The sequence below is a fragment of the Lichenostomus cassidix genome, chromosome 10 (assembly GCF_008360975.1).
Source record: "Lichenostomus cassidix isolate B80296 chromosome 10, HeHo_3.0, whole genome shotgun sequence".
In the NCBI taxonomy this organism is placed as follows: domain Eukaryota; kingdom Metazoa; phylum Chordata; class Aves; order Passeriformes; family Meliphagidae; genus Lichenostomus; species Lichenostomus cassidix.
The window spans coordinates 8,639,136-8,665,418 of NC_139491.1; the positions used below are offsets into that span (position 1 = coordinate 8,639,136).

The window sequence follows — 26,283 nt, forward strand, 5'->3', positions numbered from 1 at the left end:
AAAACCTGTCAGCACCTATAAACATAGACAAATTGACCTTTCCACCACCCCCTGCACTCATTCTTGCCAAAAGAAAATTACACACAAAAAATGAAATCACTTTCAAACATATCTGCCAAGCCCACAAGGGGAATTCAGATCACATTTTCTATCTATAAATGTCCATTTTAGCCACTAAAGCAGGAGCTCCAAATATAGAACATTTAATGCCAGTGTCAACTCTTAAAATCAACTCCATAATTTAAAACCTCTGTCACTCCTCTGCTCAATTATATATTGCAACCAAATCCACTTTCAGCTGAAACCCAGTGCATCACTGACTCCATTTTTTAGGCTGGGGCACAGAGACTTCAGAGAGGACCTTTGCTGGAGGAGAAAGAAGCACCTACAGGAAGCTGCAAATTTAGTTCCACGCTGTAATTTTGCAAGACAAAAATGTTGTCTTAAAACACACAGCTTATGTTTGCAGCTCAATCAAGGCTGAAATGACAAAACATATTGACAAGGTTTTCAAGAAAACACTTCCCGTAGCTGTGCCCTACTGGGTTACACGAGGCACTGACACAGTGTGAAGAGCTATAAACTTTACAACCTTTCAGGCTGAATGCTTTCTGCCAAGCACAGCAGCAGCCACACCAATGTACCAGGGAACAGAAGGAATTATCTCTGCTGCTTGTGCAATGCTGGTCTCTCCAGAACGGTGAATCTCCTCTGTGTCTCCCCTTTCTTCCATCACCAGGAATGTGATTAGCATGATGTGCAACCATGTACCTGACAACTTAAATCTCCCATTCACTGTACTCCAGCCCCTTAGGGTGAGTTTATGGCTAACCTGTAAGAGGATTCTCCTCTCTCACAGGAACATTATTTGATGCAATACTCAGTCGTAGTGATGCACTGAGAAATCACTGAAGAGCGAGACCCCTGAGAAGTCACTTCATCACCCTGCCAAGCACCATGGAAAAAACAATTTACTGGTTTCTTGAACAGGGCTGATACATTTCCTGCTCAGAATAAAACAAATCAGTCACCCAGGGCCTCATTTTCAATCAGGACATCCTTTAGGTTGTATTAAGAAGAAAGAAAAGCAAAAGGTCAGGTGTAAATGATTAGCCACATTAAATCAGTTCAACAGTTGAAATTCGTTTATGGTTACATAATAGGTGCAAATGGGGGAAGCTACCAAGCTGCTGAGAGAACAATTCAACAGCCTTCACACTGAAGGAACAAATTACAGATTTTCAACCTCCTTCCAAATTATTTCAGCTGTACATATTTTAACATTTTTAACTTGGTGGAGTTATAATTCCAAAGAAATTATTACTTCAAAAAAGAGAAGATTAAATACAATTAAGTTTCTACTGAATTAAGTACAATTGTAACAACGAATCATGGGAAAGAAGAGGAATAGGGTTTATATAACAAAATTTTCTCTGTTTAAAACAATGCAACACTTGTGTAGCTACAATGGAATTCTACTCCCACTAGATTTCAGTTGCAGTCCTGCAAACTAGCCCATGTTCATAGACAAAATAGGAAGTGTTCTTGGATAGAAAGTACAAGGTTTTTTGTTGAAGAAACTGTGTTTTTTCATAAAACTAAAGAACTTCAATGTAAAAGGGTTTATATAGTACAAAAACATGCAACTGAACTTACTGTGCTCAAATCTCAATTTTATACTCACACACAAAAAGGGAGAATTGAGTGAATTAGGACATTTTTATGAAAAGAGAAGTATTACTGATACATACAAGGACTAAAGCTTGGAATTAGCCTAAATATGCCAAAGTATCCATGACAGTGGAACCAGCCACAGCAAATCTCTTTTGCTTAAAAGGAAACATAAGGGGCTCCTAGCATTTAATTTGCAGTGTAAGCTGATTTCAGAGTATTCCATTTTAGCTCATGAAAAATAACCCATTACAAGAAACTACTACATTAACATTTAGTTTCCTCTTTTGTGTCTTTATGTCTTCCTAAAAACTTATGTGAAGTGGCATAAAATGTATTTGAGGAATGAATATGTTGAAACTGATGTTAGTTTTCCCATGTAGTACATCTCCTCTTTGCCAATAATTTCTCAACATTTATGGAAAAAATCACACACCATGCACCAAGCAGACAGATTGCAATTAAGCTAGTGGGTACAGATAAGGGCAATAAGCAAGTAATGATAGAAAGTATTCAGGCAGCAGGTTTCATATTTTCCCCCAAAATAAGAAGAGGATGTGTTAAAAAGAAAACACATAAACCATTAGTGAAATACACATTATTACTGCCCATTTATCCCTTTCTGAGTAACTGTTTGAGGAGATACAAACACCATAATATTTAGGCACATTTTCTTCCTTGGCACAGGTGGCTGCTGGAAAATAATCAAGTCATGAAATGCTCCAAGTTCTGCTGTCTTTCTGCTGGTTTAATTCTTTACTTTTTCCCTCACTCTTAATATGCGCTCTGAAAACAAATTAATCCAACAATTTTGAACTAACATACATCTATGAAACAAACTGCAGAGCTGGCTCATAAGTAAACCTCTCCAATTAGCCCATGAAATAAGTTCTTGAATTTCTCATCATTTTTAAGATACATTTTTCTCTGAAAAGATGCAGCTCCCTTCTTAAAGACAGAAAGGCAGTTCTTGAAACCTTTGATTTTTGTTGGTTATACATAGGCAGACCCAGCAGAAACCCCTAAACCTGGCAATCTATCTGCTCCTTACAGAGAAATTCACAGGGGGGAAGGCAGGTGGCAAAAGTGTAATATAGCAGCAAAGGTACAGCTGATCAGAGGCACATGTCTCATTAGGGACACATCAAACCATCAGAATCTTGTCACAAACAGGTCTGACCCAAACATTTCATGATCAGAGGTGGGACAAGGCTGCTCTGGAAGCTCACAACTGATTCTGGAGTTCAGGCCCAAGTACAGCACCATTGGTGGAAAACAAGCTGTAAACTTCCTTTAAATTGTTCAAGTTTCTTCCAGCTGCCAAATTTAGCTGAAAGTTTTACAAGGAGATACTTTCCAATGTTGTCACTATCAGAGACCAATTTCCCTAATGCTCAAATAGGGTGATGATGAGCAGGCTACAAAATCTGAGGAAGGATTAGATGGGCCAGTCTTGCGTGACTAGTAACAAAATTTCCTTTAATTCGGTGCCAAAACCAAGAGAATTTGAGGAGCAAGCCAGTCAGGAATATCACAAGAAAAAACATTTCCAGAAGGAAAATAGAGCTACAACTTCTCATTAAAAAACATACACAAAAAGAAGTATTGAGGCAATATTTCCTAAAAGAGCACCTAAGACTGCAGACCCGTTTGTTTTTAATGATTTCATCTCTTTGGTCCTCTGGGACTTCTAGACATATTGATAAATGAAACTGGTCTAACTGCTCTGGCATCTTGGCATGTAATCATTTAAAACAGAGACACTTCCTAACTTGTGCAAAATTGAAACATTTGTTTGAGAATAATTAGTGCCTTAGCCCAACAATGCTTGGCAGATTTTTCTCATTAGTTGAGAAAAATGATTGAGGCAGGCAGACAAGCAAGCAGACTTTGTCAGGCATTCTGTGAAAATAATTTGGACCACACATTTGGCTGCAGAGCCAGATAACGTATGTCGTTCTTTGCTATCTTAACAGGTAGGATTAAAAAAAAAAATACAGCAAGAAACAACCATCTGGTACATGAAAACTGAATTGAGAGGACTTTTCAACATCTTCTGGTGCAGCTCTTCTGTGCTCTCTGCTCAAGCCACAATGATCAAGTCATCCAGTGTTAGGCCCCAGCAAATCACTTATTTTCTTTTCTACTTCCTATTGTACAGTCAGAACCAGAGCTGAAAATATTCATTGTGAGTCACAGGCTGTGCAGGTCCCAGAACAATATTTGCAGAGTATTCATGCTGGGATAGCCAACTGTGCTTTCCTTCTCCAGGGATGTTTTAACGTGCAGAGCATGTTCAAGGCAAACTGGGATCAGGGAAATATCAAATCACCACATGTTTTTGTAGGCTGTACAACTTCCAGACATGTTTCCTTTCTGAGCTCCTTCCAGAAATCAGACTACCAGCAAACAAAGAGAAAACTCAAGGTGTCATGTAGCCTAACTACACCAAACCAAATTTCACAGAATTTTTGCTATAGATGTAACTATTTGCTATTTCAAGTTAAACATTCATATATCAATGCAACGAAATTAGGCACATGATATAGATAAAAGCTTTTTGTCATCCAGATATATCAAGAACTTCTAATCTCTGTGTTTTACACTATTTCAGTGAGAAAGTAAATGTCAGGTTTAAACATGAATTTACAAAACAAATCAGCTGGTCAAACCACCAGATGTAAATTGATACACTGCAATCTATAAACTTAAAATTATGAAATAATTACATTTGCTAGCAACATTTACATCTTTCCCATGTCTGCCTGCAGCCTTTAAGTAGCCATTTGGCTTAGATAACCACCTGGAACTCCTTCCTGGGAAAGTTCCCAAGTCTAGACACTAAAAATCACATATGTTTCCAATTATAAGAAACTATTACTATAAGGCAGACATAAATCTCCTACATCAACAATCAGTTGCCAATTATATCACATTCCACAATATGCCTTCTTACTATAACTAATTTATGGAATGCTTAGCCTAGAAAAATCAATAAAATCAGGAGAAAAAGGAGAAGTAAAAATATCAGACCTTGACATCAGGGTGAACATTTGAACCCAAATGTTAGTTTTGTACAGAAAAAAAATCTGTGATGAACTGGAGCAACAGAACTATAAATTGTACAATATAAAAAGCTTCATTGTGCAAACAGTGTTGGCTGTTATCCACAGTATCCATCACACTCACTCCTGCATCACGCAACAAGATCCTTCAAAAAACCTTTAACAAAATATTGGTGGTTTTTTGTCTTGCTGGATGTTACATATCCAATACACAAGAGGCCATGATCACATTAAGGTTTTTTATTTTCTGGAATGTTCCCCATTGCACAAAAAAACCCTGTGCAGTGATAGAAAAATAGGTCTAAGTAGATAAAGCAATGAGGACAACCTTTTGAACTCTAAATGAGATTAATCCTGGGTTCCTCTAGACCTCTGCTGCTGGGATACCTCAGCACTTGCATAAAAATAAAAGAACAAGGAGAGCAAAACTTTACAAAGCTATCTTCTGAAATTACCAGAGACAAATTTACTATGTGATTGCATTTAAGTTCAACAAATTCCTGACATTCTGGTGACTGTAAAAACACTCTAGGGAAAATTATACTTGTCAAAGTGCTAAAAGTACTTTTTTTCCTAAATACCATAAATTTCAATGGAAGCTGGTCAGAATCTTGATTTCAGCAACAGCTGAGAATCAGAAATACTCCTGATAGATGGAAAATATATAACATTAAGGCTGAATTTTTTCTCCTTCACACTCATTAGAAGCTGTTCCTTGGAACGAAGGAGTCACCTCAATAACATGTTTCACTAGGAATTATCTGGCATGAGAGTTAAATTTACAATATCACAATGAATACTATCTTCCTTTATAGGATTTTCCACAAGTTAATATATTCAGTAAAGCAGTAGTGTGAAAAAGGGGAATTTTGGCACAGGAGTTTCAAGGTCAGTCTTTTTTTCTCCATATTTGAGGTCTTTAAATCTTCAAAGCATGGAGATGTCAGCACATACATATCATTTGAGAGGTCCATCAGTAGTTAAATATGGGGAGCAGTTATCACCTTTCACTCCTCAGAAGTGATCTACATTCCAAAGACTTCTGAGCAGCTCAAGTGTTGATGAGACTACAATAACAAAGCAGTTAGGTACATTGTGCAACCATTAACTCAGGAACAGTGCACATTCAATTTTGTCCTCCCTTCTTCCTTTTGAAATAGAATTATCCTTTAGGTCAATGTATCTGGTTCTGTAACCATCTCATTTGAGGTTTAAGGAAAAAAAAAATTAGAAAAGCATAGATGCAAATGAATCGTGTCAAATAAATTAGAGTTTTCTCTCAAACAAAGGATGGTTTTAAAACCCACAGTTTCCCAGTATTATTGTCTGATTAAACTCAATATAATTACAAACCAAACAATTATCAGAATGCTAATTTCATGGACAGCACATTAATTCATCTCTTTTCTTATTTCTTAATTACTCACCTTATAACACCAAGTTACATTACTGTTTACCTTCAAGCAATTCCTGAAAACAACATTGTGTTAGGCAGAGGAACTTTGAGGTGTTTTTAATGACATCTTCAAAGAGTAAAAACTTGGCTCAGTACTGAAAAAGAAAATTCATGCTTAACTTGAAAAAAAAAGGTTTGGATTTAGATTAATCATTCAAAAGCAAAACACACTTGCTTTTTATGTTTTAAGAACTTCATATATTGGATAATTTTGCATTCATGTGCCTCACTTCTATGAAAAACTTAAAACTTCATATGCTTTGACTCACTGCAATTGTTCTTTTTCAGGTTTCTGTTCTAGAGGAAATCCCCCAAACATCCAAGGAAGCCCCACTCTTCTGACAAGTGGCCCAGAATTTCAGATTTTTTTTCCATACATAAATAGTTCTTGGGACTAATACAAAATCAATAATGGCTAAATTCCATTGACTTCCAGTTAAATACAGTCTTCCCACCTAAAACAGTTAGTTTTGAAAGTATACAGAGATCCAAAAATACAGATCAATAACTGCATTTTCAAGGACAATGGTTTAGACCATATTTTGTACATTCCTATTAAAACTAGATACATTACCTGGTTAGATCCTTCTGAAAATCCTGGGAGATGCCTGCAAGTGGGAATTTTAATCCTGCTCTTTCCTATCTGTGAGTGCCTGACTTTATATGCATTACTCTTCGAGCACCATTACTCATTTTTTAGCATTTAAATTTTTAAGTCTGCAGCAGAGATATCTGGATATACTGTATTGCTGCTGTACTAGCTACGTGCAGTTGATTATTTTTTAATAATATGAGGAATTAGGTTGTGACACAAAAACAAATCAGCAAAATCTAAAAAAAAATCCATTGACTTGACAGCAAGAACTGCTGTTGGGAGACTATGAGAAGGTGGCTGTTTTGATTTTCCAAACCCACAGAAACGCAGTATTTAGTAGCAGCATGTGACAATGGCATTGGCAGCATTTCCAGAAACCACAAAGGTGTCTGTGCCCCACCTGCTGTGCCCAACAGCACACACAGCCCTCCCACAGCAGGTGGGGAAAAGGACATGGAGGCAGGGAGAGCTCAGGATTGATCCTCTGCCCACTGCAGGCAGCCAGGGTTTTATCACAGATTTACACACAGCAGAACCATTAATTGGGTTACCTGCAAGACAGAGCGTGAGAGCTGTTAAAAAGAAAGGTGGGATAAAATAAAAAACAGTGCTGGTGTGTCAGTAACCATAATACAATCAGGGATAATTTGTGACCTAATTGAGAAACAGAGGCAGGGACATAAATTTCCCCAGTGCTGTATGAAATGTTAGATGCACACCCTATTAAAGATGATGAGATTTGTGTCTCTAATTTGGCCTGAAGTGCACAAAATTTCCTATCCTCAAATATTTCTGCAAGTACATTTTTCAAGTTCTCAGCAAAGGAAGGAGTGCAGATTATGTGGCCTGGGATGAAATGAGCCATTCATCAATAAATACAGCTGCAGTAATAAGCAATGAAATTAGCTGGGATAGGGCATAACTAGCAGTTAATAAAAGAGAGAAAAAGGCAGAAAAGGTGATGGTGAGGATACACTGGGCAAAATGAATGATAAATAGGGAGAGGCACAGACTGTGGAAAAGGAAAGTGTCATTCAGCAGCAGTGACACACTAACACACATTGCCAGCATGGAGGACTCAGGGATCAGACAAGGCACAAGGAGCAGCTGCATGTGGATGTGACTGACAGATCTGAGAGAGATGTCAAATTCATATCACATCCCAATATCAACAGGGCTGGACAGATAACTGATTCCTAAAACAGGGCTATTGTCTGCTAAGAGGAGGAACTGAAATGCCCTAAGAACTTTGACTCATACAGTTACACATGCTGTTTTAATCTAAGAAATTATACAACATCCTAAATTCTCAATGAGAAAGAAATTACCTTCCAAAACTGCCAGACATTAAGCTGGAGAAGCAAACAGATATTTACACTTCTGGTTAGACATAGATCCCTTAGGAGGAGAGAGGTAGCAAAACAGGGAGAAGTTAATTTTTCCTGGAGCCAAATCCTTGCTGAAGAAAAACACATCACATTTACTTCAGAGACCTGCCTTCACCAAGCAAGGAAAACAACAAAAAAAATCCTACTTTTTGCAAGAAAGTTAAATTCTAATAAAAAGCATTAAGTCCAACTCTTCCAGTTTTCCAGACTCTCAAGTAAACCTCTACTCCCTGGCTACTAAAACTCACCTGAGGCACTCCTGTAGTTCTTCTGCAATGCTCAGCAAGCCAGTGGAACACTTAATGAAATAAAGGATGAGTGTCTTTTAGGACACTGTAAGAAATATTGCAAAAGAAAAAAGGAAAATCACAGAGAAAAATTGGATTTTGTTAAGTTTAACTGCAATATCAAAGTGGAAACTTACATTTTAACCACCATTGAGAAACACAAATTTGAGAGAACAGCAAGCAAATGGTTTTTACAGCGTAGTGTGCCTTAAAATACCTTTTTCAATTGTTTTCATTGCAGTGTGTGGAAAATCCCACAGGCTCCAATGGAGGACAGGTTCACCTCTCAGGTCTACTATAAATAGGGGAAAAAAAAAAATCACCTTGTTACAAACACCCAATAGTCTGAGAAGAAGACAAACAAAGAGCAGAAGCACAAACAGATAAGCCAAGCTGAAAAAAACCTCCCAGAGCAATGCAGCAGGTTTCACCTCTCCGCTTCCAGAGAACACCTAAGTCATCCTACCTTCCATCTCTGGAAGCTGCCACTTCCACTAGATCAAACAACCACTGATGGTGTGCTTTGTGTTATTCCTAATACTCAGCCTGGAAAGCTCCTGGGAGGAGACATGGGCAGCATTGTCTGAGTGATCCCTTGGAGATTGGGGTGCTGCCTGGAGGAGATCCCTGCACACAACACAGCATTGGCACACGAGTTAATCGGGTGGAAAAGCAAATGACATGAAGCAAAGGACCTCAACTCTGTCAGGATGAGGCTCAGATGTGAATCCATGCAGCTCTGAGGCAGCACTGCAAACATCTGTTAGGCACCACAGGCTCGACTCACTGGTGGGAGGCAGCTTCTTTAGACTCTTCCAACAGCAAAAATAGTTTCCAGACAAGCTCTGACTTTCTAGGAGAATTCCCCAAGGGTGGAGAAGCCACCACATGACATGTGGTGGAATTAGACCAGCAATTTGCCAGGCCTTGTATGGCAATTGGTACAGCAGGGTATGGAGAGAGCAAATACCAGTATGTGAACAATACCTCAAACAGCTGGAAATGCATTAAAATAGCTTTTAATTAGTTCTATTCTTGCACCAGGATGAGACTTGGCCTGTATATAGCTGAGTATAAGATGGTTTATAGAAATTTTTTCCTTCTAAATTTGTATGGGTTAGGGAATCTGAATGGAATAGGTGTCAAAGCAGCACCCTTTAGATAGGATGCACCATTACTCACAAAAATTTGTGAACATTTTGAAGCTCAGGATGTGCCTGGTAAGAATTCTCGACATCTGGTTGTGTCTGAGTCCAACATCACTGAGGTCTGAGCCACTGGGATTTTCACAAAGCAGCTGCAAAATATTGCCTGGCTGCCCTCCAGCTACTGAGGCTCTGAGGACTGTGTCTGGCAGGACAGACCAGGCAATGTGTCTTCACAAAAATGTGCTGTAATTATGAGAAATCACTCACAAGGTAACAGCATGAGAGAAACAGGGGCAGACATGCAGGACAGTGAGTTTCAGGGCCATATGAAGACATTAATCAGCATAAGGAATGAGCTGCAGGGTCAGTACAGACAAAAAAACCAAAGCAGCCAGATCAGTGCAGGAAGAGTCATTTCAGCTGATCTAATGAACTGGGGAACAGCTCTCAGGGGGTTGGAATCACTGAGGATGGTGAACAGCTTTTGATATCAGCCTTTGCACACATCCCTCCAGATGAAGAGTTCCTCATCTCACATGTTCCAGTTTTAGGGATGCATGAGAATAAACTGTGGCAAACATTATCATTCATAATCCATCTCGCTTTTGAGCACACTTGAAAGGCCAGTAAAGCTAAAATTAAATATAAATAATATAGAACAGCCATTTTTACTTTAATTTTTACCTGCCAAACCTTTGTCAAAACCTAATATGTCCACCAACATCTGTTTAATCTTTGGCATTAAAAATGCTTCTGCAATTTTAATTACTAACATTGAAAAATCAGTGACAAGGAACCAGACAGTTTAATTTAACCATGAATGCAAGTAGTGGGCAGCAATGAAGGAATTTATTTCAACCTTAATCCTAGGGGGAAACATTTATATGAAGAACAAAAAATCATAAATCTTAAAGCACTGGTATTTACTAGTGAGGCAAATCAATTTAAAACTGGTTAAAGAAATGCTGAAAAACATCTTGGCTACTATGAGGAATTCAAAGCAGTTTTTTTCAAAGATCAACTCAACTATAACTTGAAATAAAAAAAATTGTCTGAAAAACTACACTAGAAAAATATATAAAAGATAAATTGCTTTGTCAGCCGTGATCTGAAGCTGAAGGGTGAAGGTGGCTCCTGACTTCATCCAAGGGGGAAGGTTGGAAAATCAATGCCCAGGTGTCACAGATTGCCCCAGCAGGGACAGCTGGGGGACACAAGTCCCCACAGAGCTGCTGAAGGCAGAGCTGCCAGGAGAGACAAACACCATGGACACCAAGGCTCCACACCTTCACACAGCCACTCTGTCACAGATGTGGGATTTTTGAAAGCAGAGGCAAGAGTATTTGCTGGGAGGAGCAGCAGATGAATATAAAATTAAGCTGGTGCAGCCCACTCATATTTGTTTTAAAAAATCACTGAGTGACCCACTGCAAGAGCAGGTTTGCATACTTAGCTCCATTTAATTTCATGTTTCCATATCTGTTCTTTTATCACTGTTACTAATTACATCCTTGAGAATATTCCTGCCAGCATCTCCAGTTTCTGCTCATCTTCATTAGGCCAGGGAATGTTGCAGCTAATTCCACCACTTTTCTTGGGGGATTTCTCCATTGCCTGAAGATTCCTACCATCTCATCCTGGACAGACTTCCTCCAGACCTTGGGACAAAAGGCAGAGTGGGATGGTGAAGAAAAACAGCACCACTTGCAACAGAAGCAGAAGAAAACCTCTTGACAGGATGAACTGATGTCACTTCATTCAGGGGGAAAATGTTCCCAAAAAAACAAGGAAACCAATTTCTGCTGAAATGAGCTTTGGCAGAAGCATTGCATGAGAGCTGTTTCGGAAACACAGACCCTGAAAGGTGAGCACTGCTCTCACCAGGACCTATTGAGTTCTTGGTGCAGCTTCAGTTCTGCAGAAACCAACATGTTCTCGAAAGAGCAATACTGAAAAATAGATCATTTTGTGGAGGATTTGGACTTGGCCAAACCCTGCACCACCTGGCTGGCTCGAGTACTGAATGTTTATTGTTTGGGGGTTTTGCCAGTAAGATGCAGTGCAAGCATTTTCTCAGTGTATCTAATGTGTGCTATTTCCACGAGACCCTTTGTTTCAAAGAAAATACAAACTAGATTACAACAAAACAGAAAAATTTTTTCCTATGCCATTTGAAAATTATTCTGATCCTTGCTACTTACTGCAACAGTTAGGACAGATGTTCCAATTGTCTGGGGGGAACTATTTTGTGTGTGTATTTAATTTTGTGTGAGGTTTTAGGTTCTGAGGGCTTTGTTGGTTTGTTCTTAAACAAGTTTTGCCTTAGAAGCTGCTCTGGTTGGTTCCCTGTGGCAGCAGAGCACAGCACAAGACAGAACTATCTCTGTTAATCACATGGTGCTACTGCAGTTCAATCACGTTGTAGGATGCAGACAAGAAATGTCATAACAATCCTCAGAGCCAGTTTATCAAAGAACCATTTAATCTAACATACATTAAACATCAGCCACTGAACATAAGTTCATACTAATTTCAACTTAATTGGAATCACAATGCAAATCCTCTACCTTGCTACAGGCTGCAGAATGAAAAAGTACATTTGATTAAGCAAATACACAGCAGAAGAAGAATGAATAAAAATGGGTCCAACTCTGCCCACAGCTCTATGTAGGCAACTCCCTGCTGAAGGTACCAAGTGCTGTAATTACTTGGCAGACAACAAAATTTGACTAAATGGACCATCCCTCCAAGTTTTCACATATAACTGGGTAGACAGTTTCCAGGTAACTGGAATCAGGATTAAAGTAGACTGGAATATCTTCACCTGATGTGGCCATATTGCAGTTTTATTTGGGATTTTTTTCTGATTTAGTGTGGAGCAAGTGCAGCACACATCAAGGTCAGTTCACACAACTGGAATCCTGAGAAAAATATTCTAAAATGCTGTTGTGGTAATAAAAATTGAACACTGATCCATAATTCATTTAAGTAAAAGTTATTTCAGAAATAAAACCATATTTAACATCTCAACCAAATTATAAAATTAATGAACTAAAAGTATGAAATATGTTTGGAATTTCTCTAGGGTTTAATATTTCCTAGACTCTACATGAACAATTTCACTGGGAAATATTACATACAACAGGTTAAAAGTGGTTGGAAAATCAGAGTCAGATATGTCAAGTCACTGAATAACATCAAAATCAATTTACCCTTTATGCAAATAAGCATAAAGGAAGAGACATGAAAACTGTATCACTGAACAATGTGATCTATTGCACAAGTGAGAGGGCAACAAAATCAGAGGGCAATAAATAAAAATGGGTAGGAGTTGGCCTATCAGGATTCACCTTAGAAAAATCCACATCAACCTAAACCAGCCCATTCTGGGTTCCTTCTCCTGTACTGATGTGGGAGCACAGAACAGCACAGAACACAGTGACCTGCAACAGCAACATCAACCTCCTGCCACCCTCCAGGCTGACAAATCCTCCTGCAGGACAAGATTCAAACAATAGTAAGGAATTTCCAGGCACATGTTCAAAAGCTTCCATGATCAGGCCTTTTAGCCTGTTGGTGGTGTTGATTTGTGATCCTAATGCCTGAGACTTACTGCAAATCATTGCATTTCTGACTTGGGCTTGTTTATGACCAACTCCAAATCAATGAAAATCTTAGAGAGTTACACTGGCTGCTGTCTGAAAGAGCAGGACTAAAGATAAATTAAAATGCATTTTATGGTGTATTAATACAACTGTGATCCAGTAGTTAATCCCTTACAACACAGTCACAAGTGTAGCCACTGCTTTCCAGTACATTTGCCAAAGAAACTGAGTGTTAATAATAGGCTATTTCACCATTGCCTCTGGTTTAAACCATTGCTGGAAGGCAGAAGGAAGCTTTTAATCTTTTCTTTTCACAAATTTTAAAATCTGCAAATTATTAGAGTGCAAATTAACAAGTTTCTACTGTGTCTAGTTTATGTATATTTAAATCCTACTTTATTGGCTCTTAATTAAATACATATAAGGAACCTCAGTTTGAAACACCACCACACTCTCTTAATCCCTTCATTATTTTCTCTCCACAGTCCTTTTCTGATTTCCCATTTCAAATTGTTTTCTTTGTAAGCATTTTAAAACTAGCTCTTACCACTTCTACTTTCTAATTGCAAGCACTCTAAGATATTAATTTATCCTAACAGAGCCTCCTTCTTTGCAAGTAGTGTTTCTAATACAGGAGACCTAAGGTGAAAGGCATAAAGACCTTACTATAAACCATTAAAGAACCTTGTACCAGAAACAGGAAAGAGGTCAAATGAGAAGGGAGTTGATGGACTCTGTTTGGGCAAGGAAATGAGTTTCTTAGGTATAAAAATGATTTTCCAAACAGTGATAAACTACATGTATAATTTAGTTCAAATTCAACAGACACATTTGGCTGAAGAAAAACAATGAAGTGAAAGGCTCAGAACTGTCATAACCATTATTTCTGAAACACCTGCATTCTTTCAGGCCAGACTGACAAACAGATGTTGGCTTTCCCACACTCTGCCCTGATTGCCCAGACAATCATCCAAGGGCATCTCTAAGCAGGGCTGTAGTTTGTGCCAAGATGCACATCCTGCTATTTCTCCTTTTCCTGATGATTTACTTGGCCTGAGAGCACTGAAATTGCCAGGCCAGAAGCAGAACAAGGTGATGGACACCCATTATTCACATCATTGCCTTACTCCAGATGTAGCTGGAGTACCACCAGATCCCTTCAGATCTAGAAACTGCTCATGTACATCGCCTACTAAACAAACAGTGTGCTTTTGCCAATCCGTTTGATCTGCCAAAACTGGAGCTTGAGGAGCTCCTCCAGCAGCTATAAGAGGGATTTAATGTCCAGGCAGGGGAAGGGGAGCAGCAGGAAACAATAATATTTGATCGGCAACTGCAGGAGGATGTTAGAGGAAGTTCAAGGATATTCAAGGATGCTCATCTGCAGCTTAGGCACCAGTGCAGAGATCAGCATCTGAGGCAGTGTGCTCAGAGATACACACTCCGTTTGCAGGCCTTGTCCTTATGGATGCACACTTTTATTTTCTGAAATAACAACAGCTAAGTTGGGCAAATCTGTACGTCACAACTATTTTTTTTCTTGCATTTCATGTTTGTTAAGCTGGAGAAGATAAGTTGTTTCATGAATAAAAGCATTCTTCTATTCCTAAATTTTCTATAAACAGACTGATTTTTATAACCTCATGGATTATTCATGCATAAAAATCCTGTATTCAAATATATTACTGCCTACAGTCTGTTTGTTTACTACATGCTGCTCTTACAGCTTCAACTATTTATGTCATACTCGATTGTAAATCACATGGTATTGTTTCCAACCCAGAGCTGGATGAATGAAAATGTTATAAAGGAGAAGAAAAATGAGAGTCTTTACCATGAAGATGAAGCATTTTCAGAAGGCACCTTTCAGAAAAACTATACACTTAGACCCTCATATATGCAAATATAACTCAAGAGAAAGACTAAGGTAGGATAAGAAATCCTCAATCATTCAGGCAGCATAATATTTAATTGTTTCCAGTATTCATGTAAGTCCAACTGTTTTGTTTCTATATTAGAGAGAACGCATATGTTGAAGGAGGTACAGTAAAACCCAGGTCCCTGGAGCTCAAATTCAAATCCTTTACACACAACAAAAGTAAAATGGAGACTGAAATGGGAAAACTGCAATCTGTTCTTGGTTTGCAGAAGCTTCTGTTCAATTCATTTACTGAACAGCGAATCTTCTGCACTACAGCATTAATGAGAATAGATACAAAAAGCTTTCAAACTTAAACAAAGAAATGGCTGCTACTTTAGGGTATTTTCAAGCATTTCCCAGAGATTAGTGTATGAGGCAGATGCTCGAATACCAGCACACAATACTTTAATTTAGTTCAGCATCTCTTCAGGCAGTGGCTTCTCCATTACAGCTGGATCCCAGAACACAAGAGAATGTTATTGCAGGGCACTTTTAGATTAAAATCCCCAAATAAGCTGTTAGATTTTACACACATCAATCTTTTGTAAATACAATAAGGCAGATTTAATTGGTTTTACTTTCATTTTATAACAAATGTTACTATCTATTATATAAGAAAGCTATTTGAAAAAAGATCCATGAAAAGGATTAGAAAGCAATTCCATAAGCAATAAAATAGGGGCAGAGAGTTATTGTAGAGGAATATCAGCAAGTGCATAGCTAAGGTTGCTTACTTAATACCAAATAATCATCTTTGGAAGTTGAAATAATAAACCTAAATAGTTTCAAATTAAGTCTTGCAAGAAATGGAGGAGTTATTGAAGCAGCAGAGGAAATTGGAAAAAAAAAATCCCACCACATGAAATGAACCCACATAACAAATATTAACATGATGACAATGAATGTTTTATCTAAAAGAGTGAGGATGAATAATGCCTGGCTAATAATGACTGGCTTGATCTGCAAGGCTCAGAATGGAAAGCAGCTTCATGGAAACTGAAGTATTTGAACACATGGTCTCACTTTGAACCCCAGTCAAGCCTGAAAAAAATATTACAAGCTGGTTTTCTGTTGATTTTCTGTGAACACCACTTCAGAGCTGTAATTTCTAGAGTTAGAAAGGATGTCTGACAATGTGGATGAGTTAACATGGAGAACATTAAATCTTATTTACAGCTGTGCAATTATTCAAGACTATTTTCCCGTTTTACCCTGTTGCACTGCTAAAGCTCAATACAGCATCTATTTGTAACAATGCCCACACATCAACATATAAAAATACTTCAGTTCAAAGCCTCAAGCACTCCAGCTAAGGAAGAAGGTCTGTACCTCTGAGTGACCTGTCCTTTTCCCCAGAGGACCAAACACCACACAGGCAGATAGATCTATTCAGCTGCATTTTTGTCAGAAGGGTTTTAACCTTTTGCTGGGTAAAACAACTGACAGTGAAGTCAGTTACAACTTCTGACAATATTATCAAGAAAGAAGGCATTAATTAAAAAAAAAAAAAGCCAACCAACCCCCCAAAAACTATGTTAAAAAAAACCCCAAACATACATATATATATATATGTACATATATGTTTATTTATCAACATCTTTCTACCAGAACGTTTCCAAGCTCTCTGGCAGGACTGCTGCTCAGATCCAGAAAGGGCATGCAAATGACAGGACCTGAAAATCTGAGCTTTTACTTCAGTAAAGAAGTTTCCATGAAGTCCTGTTTCACCTAATTATAGACTTCAGGCCCAATGTGGAACAAATTAACATAGCTCTGTAACTTATTGGACAGCTGACCTTCCAGTGACCTACCAGAGTAACAGAGCTTCAAGAGTGAAGTTTTCTCCACTCAGATGTCCATAAAAAAAAGAGTTAAATTCAGAATGTTCCATTTACCTGTGTCTATTCCATATCTGAAATTCTGACTGTTTTTTTATTGTTCACCTCCTGAGGGGTAACATAACCCTTGCTCTCTGACTTCTGTGTGTGTCTGGCACGTTCTTCTCCCCAGCCAAATGGGTTGTCTCCTCCTTCCCCTTCTTGCAGAGCTTACAAAGATGTCTGTGCACACTCTTCCTCCCTCTTGGGCAGCTCTGCTGGCTCTGATTTCCATGGCAGGAAACTCAACTCGCTAATAAATCAAAGAGCAATGGAAGAGGTGACTCATCACCTTCCTGTAAGTGGTTAAAATAAAAATGGACTGTGGTCCTTTCTGTGGTTTCCACTCTTCTTTGCTTTAAGCTCTACTCCCCCCACCCCCATGCTGTAGATTTTATCATCTCCATGAGTTATTTTCAGCTTTTAGTGCAACATATTAAATCTTCCCTGCTTGCTTTTGTCATGTCATTTGATCCTGCTTTCCCCTCTCATGTGCAGCATTCATTGGTCTTCTGTGTCATTAAAGTTTCTTCCTTTATTACTATCTCACCAGAAGTCACATCAAGGAAGGGAATATCACCTGGAATATCCCTCTTTTTTTCTGATTACCATATGTGGAAGTTTTATGCAATAAAACCCAGACATCCCTAATATACAGTGAATTATCTGCCAGCCTTGTGGCAGGGCTTCATATGCCTCCAAATATGAGGCTGCCACCTCCAAAATGCACTTTGATCACAAGAATAGCAAGAAATTCATTACATGTGGGTCCATATACATGCTATGACCAAACAGTCCCACAGCTCCAGGAGGAGAACTGGTTTTGGTCACATTACAGGTGTAGGATTGGAGCATCCAGTCCTTAAGGTCATCCAGAAAATATTGAACAGCAAAATAGCTCTTCAAATAGAGTTGTACTTAGGAAAAAATAACTTCCAGCTGCAAAACAGAAATCATTTTTTTTCTCTTTCAAATATCACAAACCAGCAGATTTCACAAACCTTCATTATCCTGTATTGACAATGCAGACCTCTGAGCTGCTTCACTATTTAGCAGCTCCAAATTCTCTCAGAGTTAAGCTTTGCTACTACAATACCATCTGCTAGTGCAGATATGCCACACAAATTCCTCAGGAAATTAGCAGAGCTGCTTCCAAGAGCAAAGCTCTGTGCTGGAGGATTCCCATGCAGAGTGCTGTGAACTTGCACTGAGGTGCCTAATGCACTTTCTCATGGTCAGGCTCTGAAGAGGAACATCATTTGTTCATTTCCAGAATCTAGATCCTGTGTTAAAGCACAACCAAACCAAATGCCAGCATATTAAAAAAAGTTTACAACAGCACAATATTTTCTGTTTGTTTGCTTTTACTGAACTGAGATCAGTATTCTGAAGTTGAAGCATGATGTGCACAAAAGCCAAGCCAGGCAGAAGAGATGTTCTTAACAATAGAAGTTACGGGCCAATCCTTAATTCTTCTTGGCTCTGCCTTCCAGGAAAGTGAAATGTATCCATCCAGCCAAGGTTTCAGCCTCACCACGCTCAGTTTAGCCAGGACATTGCTGCCTGTGGCTGTTTACAAGCTAAGTACAACTGCACTGCACATCGTGGTCTCAAGGGACACCAGGGTCTCCAGGGGCCAGAGGACAACATGCACCTTAGTCCTGGAACTGTGCCAGCTGCCACAGGACTGGCTTGTGTCCCCAAAGCCAAGGACACACAAAAGCACATGAAAATGTACCTGTGCCCTTCATCACAGAGTGCCCACTCCCTTCAGCCATGAGCCTGGGTCTGCTGACCTCCAACCCTGACACTGCTGCTCCATCCAGGTTCTCTTTGCTCTGGAGATTCAGCAAGCCCTCTAAAGCTTCTTTGATTTAAAAGAATCATTTAACATTGCATTCCATCTTCCTAGATTTGCACGGTTTGTATTATTTATCTTTTCCACTTGATTAACCAGCTGAAAAATCAATAGCAGTGTATTTTATCATAGTTTCAAAGGAGCCCTCTGTTGTGTTACGCTGCTATTTTAGGAACCAGAGCAGTTTGTGAGTCTATATAAGTAGTTTGGCAAGCTGCTCTTTCTGCCTTTGCCCTCCCTGTTGCTTTGGACACAACACAGAAATCGTTCTGTGCCTCTGCATGGTGAAAATTGATATAAAACAGCTTTGGTCATTTTTATACACTTTTTTTTTTCCTGCTAAGAAAGTTAATACCATGGAAAAAACTGGTCAGGAGGATCAAATGTTTATGCAGGACGTCATGCTGCTTTGGTGTGCCAACTCTCCAAGAGTCTATAAGGAAGCCAGCCAGACGGGCTCTGAAGCCTGCACCCTGACCCCAGTGACCTTTTAATTTTTCAAAGTTTATCTAGCCCCATCCCAGCAGTGCTTGCATTGAAACCAATCCCTCTGCTCCTGGATTTTTGGCAGAAGGTGACTTCCTTCATATGGAAAAGTGTTTAATACCGATTTAATGGTCTGTCTAGCCACTGTAAGCCCCCAACCCCCTCCCTGAGTCTCCCACTGGCAAGAAACTGTGAAATAATATGCTTGAAATAGCCCTAATTTTTTTCCTTAGTGTGATAGTTGTTTTTCTAATAAGCAATTTTTTTGGAAAAGCCATAGAAGAGAAACTATTAGCTACAGAGTTGAGTGACATCTTTAATAAATTCCTTTTCATATATATAAAATTTAATTATTTTCATTACAATTTTTTTTTTCATTATTTCTTCTCTTATACATTTGCACAGTCAGGAATGGGCCCCAGTAGAACCCAAAAGTTTTCCATTCAGGCTTGCTAGCACCAGAAAAGCAAATCACATTTATGCAAAGACACTTCTATGCCAAAAAAGAAAACAACCAAAGTAACAAGTTTACATTGGTTGTAGAAAGAAAGACCTTGTCACAATGCCAACAAAAAATCCTAACAAAGAATATGATAAAAAGGAAATTGGGAGATGCCTTCGTTTTCCTAACACAAGGAGTTTGTTGCTGTAAGAAATGTCTTGGTTCAAAGTAAGCTGCAATTGTCCTTTGAGATAAAGAAAGGTCTGCAGCTTTCCAGCAGTGCTGTTGTGTTGGGGACAGAGTGCAGTCTCATGCCTCCCCCAGGGTCGGGATGGGGAGAGCAAAACAGCAGCCTAGAGCCAAGGGATAAATGCAATGACTGGCTTGGGGTGAACTTCAGCATCCTTTTAGTCAAGGCATTCCATGAGAACAGCCCATCCCTCTGCCCTTTGGGGGTACAGGAATCAAAGGTGTCATAACAGTGATTTTAATTGCTTTCTAGCTTTATAAAAAGTGATCCAACCCCCAGCTGTACCCCACTTCAGAGGTGACAGACTCTGAGCATCAGCAGCTTCCTGTGCCTTAAGGAGAAATATCAGAGTCCATCAGAGGAAACAAGAAGGAGCTGCCTGAAGTCTTCACAAACTCCCACCTTGACTCAAACCACTTCATTTTCCAGGAAGAGGGAGGTACATTGAGATAGGAACAATGAACAAACCCCAACAGTTTAATGGTAATAAGCTGCCCTGTGTTGTGCTGAAATGCTGCAAGGCAACATTTTGGGTATGGCTCTGAGGGATTCCATGGCTTGTGCTGCTGCAAAGAGTCATCTCCTTTATCTCTTTAGAGCAACACAACAGTTAGGAAAGAATGGAAGGGAGAATTAAAACATTTGCATGGATTCTGTTTATAATATAATATAACTTAAGTTAGAATTTTATTGAGTGAATAAAAAACCTGACTGCAAATCTAATCCAGAGTGACTGCTGGATTTCCTCTCTCTAGAAATACAAGTATGTTCTAATAATTTCAAGAGCCAGAGAATCTGGCACTGCCAGTCAAGTAACAGCAAGGGAAATACTAAGCAGGATCTGACACAAAGGTTTACAATTTCCATCATCTCCAATGCTGACACTTCACAAACATCCACAACATCATCTCCCAGCTGAAAAAATCTCATCTCAGTGACAGGACCAAATGGTTGCACTCCAAAATATTATGATTTCATGTCATTTTCACAGCGTTTTGGGAGTGGTCAAGAAGGAGAAGTACCACATCAGCCTGTCCCACAGCAGCCCCAGGGCTGATGTCTAGTCCACTGGACTTCAGTCTGAGCCCCAGTGATCAAACTAAACGTTATTTTCTTTTGTGTGGCTGCCAGAGATGAACATTTTCAAAAGTGGGGAAATGAGGGAAATGGGAACATGAAAGAATACAAAGTTCAAATGGAGATTTCCTGGACTTTTTGATGTCTCCACAGGAAATGTTCTGCACAGACCTGCCAGTCTTCCCTGCAAGATCCACTGCTCTGTCTCATGGTCTAGAGCTTTAAAGCAGTGCCAACACCTACCTTTCAGAAAGGAGTTCAGACATCATTTCTTTGGCAACAAACAATACGCTCATCCCTAATTTCTTTTCTAAATACCACATGGTGTCACAGCCCTGGAATTATGTCAGTCTCAACACACCATATGTGCTGTTAAACTGAGCACAGCTCACACACTCTGTAACCACAAAGAATCTAAAGAGATGAGTGAGGGACCTTTTCTGGAAAATGGCTCCAAATGATCAAAGAAAATAAAAGTTTCTTCAGAAAAATGCAGGTTATGATACACCATGATGGTGCAAGTTTGGATGTCCAAGACTATGAAAACACCAAATCAAATCTAGTTGTGCAACTGCGGTTTTTTTGCAATTTCTCTAAATCCATCAAATTGGGAAAGTAATGAAATAGGAGGAAGGGGGTGAAACATTATGCTTAGGTATGGTTTGGAAGTTTATAGAGAATATATGCAGTTAGGTATTCTATATTTGTTTAATACTTCTGAGCTGTGGTTATGGTATTATGCAATCATAAATACTCCGTTTGCTTCCTTGGGGTCCTACAACTTCACTACCTCAGCTATACAGTTTCCCCCACTCCCATCCTTGCACTGTTAAGTGCTTTCTTCTTATCCCCAGAGATCAAAGACATGTTTTTGTGGTTCGCTGTTCCATCCACATTCCCTCTCCCTCCTCTCTTCCTTCCTTCCTCTGCCCTCGCTGCAGCACATCACCCAGCAGCCCCAGGCATTAATCACTCACACACTCACCCAGCCACGTTCAGATGAACTCATGGAGCCAATATCCTGCTCTGGACATCACCCTGTGCTTCAGCAGCTCCCTGGCTCTCACTTGCAGTGCACTGAATTCACTACTAGCTTCACGACTCCTGTCTGCCTGTTTGTCTGATTTTAAGGTCTGATTTTGATTCTGAGTCAAATCAACTATGTGTGAGTATTTGATAGAGACAGTGAGCCTAGTAGGTAAATGATAATTTAGGGAAAAGTGTCCAGGTTGTTGTTTTCCTGGATTCTGCTGCCACCTCATTCCCACAGTGTCTTGACAGGGCTAAAGTTACACATTTGATTGGAACAGGGCAACAGCTTTATTTTCCAAACTGGAGAATCTGGGTCAGCTGAGAAATAAGAGGACAGACTTCATTTTACAGGACATCAAATATAAAAACCACTTCTCAAAGTAGACTGTCCTCCCATTAGGCTAATTTAGGTTAAGTTTTACCAAACACTAAAATAAATGAGCTACAGCCCTTTTTCCTGGCATAATACTGAGTCAACTGAGAGCTTGGATCAAAATCAGCTACAGCAGATCATGACAGATCTCACCTATTGCTTGTTTTCTTTTTATCCCATCACACTAACCAGACTTGCACATTGGTAGAAGTCTCCAACAAAACAGGTTTGCACACTCACAGGTTATTAATATAACAAGGTTGCATTCATATACAGAAACCTTCTGCACTCTTTTGCCTATGAGGCCATACAGTCCAAAAGTAACTCACAGTCAAAGCAAAACCTGCATTGATACCTTTCTGCCTTTTTAGGCAGGTTGAATGATTTTTTTCAAAGGCATCATTAAATATTACTTTTGAAACATTCCATAAATAATCCTTGCACGTGGTGCATTGCAGCATTTAATATCCAAATTGCCAGCTATTCTGGCTGGACTCTCAGGTGTATGTTACAGGCTTCCCCAGAGGATAAGGAAAACCTTCATCTCCATTGTGATTATTCACAATTATATATTTCAAATTAACTGTCACAAATCTGTTATATAACACTGTTGAAATTGTTGCCAAAGTAAACAGCCCTGTGAAGACCTTCCCTAGAATTTACTTGTAAAAAATAAATTTGGGGAAAAGAAACAAAGGGACATAGTTAAATAGAGTTAACAGTTAAAAATACATATTGTAAATCCCAGAATATTGTTTTTCAGCTTTGCAATAAAAATACCAAAAGATACAGTGTGTATGAAGCCAAGGATAAATAACTCAAAATATTATGAATAAATCAGCAACTGAGTGTGTATAAACATCACCTCTCAATCCGTGTGGAGAATACATGAAGCATATTGAGAATGCACAGTCACTTCCATAGGAAGTCCCCCAGTTCCTGATTTGGGATTTTTCATTGTACAGCACATGTGGGTGGCATTGTCCTGCTCTTCAGCTTGCTTGAAATTGTTTACAGTGTATTATTACTTCACTGCTAATAAAGGACGCAGTGTGAGAACCCTGCCAAACAGTATTTTTGGTAGGGCAGAATAGGCTTTAATTCCAAACCCATAAACAAAAGAAAAAAATTATTGTCAAGGTTTATTTTCCCAAAGGAACATCTGCTCCAAACAGATCTCAAGAAAATCCATGCAATAAACCATAAGTTCAAAACAGAACCTGCATTCAAACACTTCCCAATAGAAGTCTAGGATCCCTGGAAAACCTCTTTTAAATCCCCAGCAACCCGAAAGCTTGAAGAGAACCATTTCCTCTGTATACACTGCAGCTCTTCAGAACTGCAGCCATTTGGCAGTGAGTTTGCAAAGCCACAAAAGGATGGGAATTAGCCATGTCAGCATCTTCCCTAGCTGCAGAATGTAGCTCAATCCTTCACCCTGCCAAAAATCAGTTGTAAAAGCCAGCGTGACAGCCTAGAGGAAGGTAATCCTCACCAGCTGTTTCCAGCTGGAGCCAACCACAGCAGCAGCACACAGCAAGCACCAACAGGCAGCAGCTGAAAAGCTACCTGAGAAGTGGGAAAGATGAAGGCTGATTCCAGGATCAATAAAGTGCCTCCAGGATGCTGACAATATTTAGCTCACTTCAGCCAGCTGATCCAGCAGGGATTGCTGCAGTGTGCCAGCCGCACGTGGCACAGGTTATTGAGGACTCCAGCACCAGGAATGGGGAATTCTCATCAATCCACCACCTTTGGACAGTGCAGAAAAAGCCTAACTTTTTGCAGAACTGCTAACCAGAGCATCAGAGACTAAACATGTTTCAAACCTTGATTAAAAAACAGATTTCATTATTAGTCCAGCCAAAAAAGCAGGGTTTTCCCCTTCTCTTCAGGGTGTCTCAGCTACTGCCCACCCACACATGCTATGAGGCACATGAGAGAAGTACTCACTGAGACACAACAATTCACCAATAATTCACACCCTGTTCAGTTAAACTTGGGGGGAGATGAGACCAAACAACCTGTCTTGTCTTTGCACTGCTTTTGCTGATAGGAACTTTAGGGATGTCAGATCTGTTCTTACTTGTTCATCTTAACTTCCTCCTTCACACATTCTGAAACAACAAAAGAGTTCTTTAACACATGTGTAGAAATGATGAAGGCTTACAGCTGTCACCTAAATATTTTTATTGAAATTATAATTAACTGTTTCTAAGAGTTTGGCTTTACTACAAAGATAGTAAATCAGAATAAGGGTATTAAGTTTCCTCTGTTATCAATCAGTAATTTCTGTTCTAATGCTGCAAAGTGTGCCTTTGAGGCACCCTCTCCCCTGCTGCTGTTTTGCTCAAGGGAAAAAGGGATGACTTTTTCTGATGTTATACTCCATTACACCACACAGCTTAACCTACGTGCTCCTGCTATACTAAATGCACCATTCTGCTCATCTACGCAGATAACTAAATTTAATTACATTAATAATTGTTGTGGTTTAGTACGTTGCCAAAATTTACCTCCTAGCTTGTTAGACCTACAATTTAATTAGCAGCAGCGAATTTTAAATGAACGATATTATCTAAACAATTATTTGAGGGGGTTTGCTGTTGTTGTTGTTTCTGCACCACCTAAACAAAATAAACAAAATAAGCTATTTTCCTCACTGCACTAGTGAGAACTGAACCTGTAGCCCAGACACCTGTGGCATAAGGAAGAAATTCCTTTGGGTCCACTGACATCAGTTTTGAGGGTCAGCTACAATATAGTAATTTCACTAAGTGTCAGCATTCCTGGAAGTTTAGTTTTATCTGATTTGCAGTAAATCCACAATGGTCCTAACACCTCAGATAATGTCCTGTATTGATAACACCCTGTATGGCTGAACCCATGTTTCCAACATTCACACTCACCTTGAGATTTTTGTTTCTGATACACAACAGAGAGAAGCTTCTGCCAGGCTTTTTCCTCCCTGACACAAGCAATTCCCAATCTCCTTCATTCATGTGAATTCAAACTAAATCCTCTTTATCTCAGGCATGAAGATGATAATGCATGCTTGTCATTCTCATGTAATTGACACAACCTTAAGCTTAAGCAAACTCTGATTTTAGCCAGCTGGTAATCACTATTCATTCTTCTACATTCATTTTTAATATATTAGCCATGAATGTCACCCATAAATTTCAACCTCTAAGGAAAAAAAAGCCACCAAAAAAACCCCTTAAAAATAAACACCAAACCCACAATGTTTCTTAATCTCATCAATCCCTCAGGTGGATATTTTGTTGTTGTTGTTGTTCAAGAGGTGAGTTAGTTGTGGGGTTTTTTTGTTGGTTGGTTAGGTTGTTTTTAGTTTGTTTTCTTTGTTAGTTGGTTTTTGAGGGTTTTTTGGGGTGGTAGGAGGGGGGTACCTCTATTGCAGCTTACAGGTCTATGAATTATTTATGTCACCTTTCAGGTTAAAAGATATCTCTTGAAGATTACTAATCATCCTGATGGTACTAAACCATGCTTTTGAATGTTTTCAGTTTCACAGAGTGAATGGTCTGTAGAATCAATAAAACAATCCACCACAAAGCCTAATTAACTCTCTCTCAAAACTGCACTTACAACAACTCTCCATGCTTGAGAAAAAAAGAAACTAAACAAATTGACCTCAAATATTTACACCAAAATATGGAGGAGCAGTGAATTACAGTAAAGTGCAGACAGAGCCTTCTGTATACAGAAAAGAAGTAGATTACAAATTGCTC

The 26,283-nt window shown here is 39.1% G+C and overlaps 1 long non-coding RNA gene across 2 annotated transcripts in view; it reads right to left on the reverse strand.

Annotated features, from left to right (window-relative positions):
* Positions 1–2,552: 2,552 nt before the first annotated feature.
* The window catches only part of LOC146432675 (uncharacterized), a 178,125-nt gene continuing 154,394 nt past the window's right edge, over positions 2,553–26,283 (reverse strand). Inside the window, exons 3-7 of one of the 2 annotated variants that reach the window (XR_014854289.1) lie at positions 8,680–8,757; positions 8,424–8,508; positions 8,116–8,246; positions 6,164–6,287; positions 2,553–3,977 (exon numbers count right to left, since the gene is read on the reverse strand). This is a non-coding gene — a long non-coding RNA (uncharacterized LOC146432675). Of the gene's footprint in view, positions 3,978–4,961; positions 5,804–6,163; positions 6,288–8,115; positions 8,247–8,423; positions 8,509–8,679; positions 8,758–26,283 lie in introns of those variants that run through there. The other variant, XR_014854288.1, reaches the window with a different exon arrangement.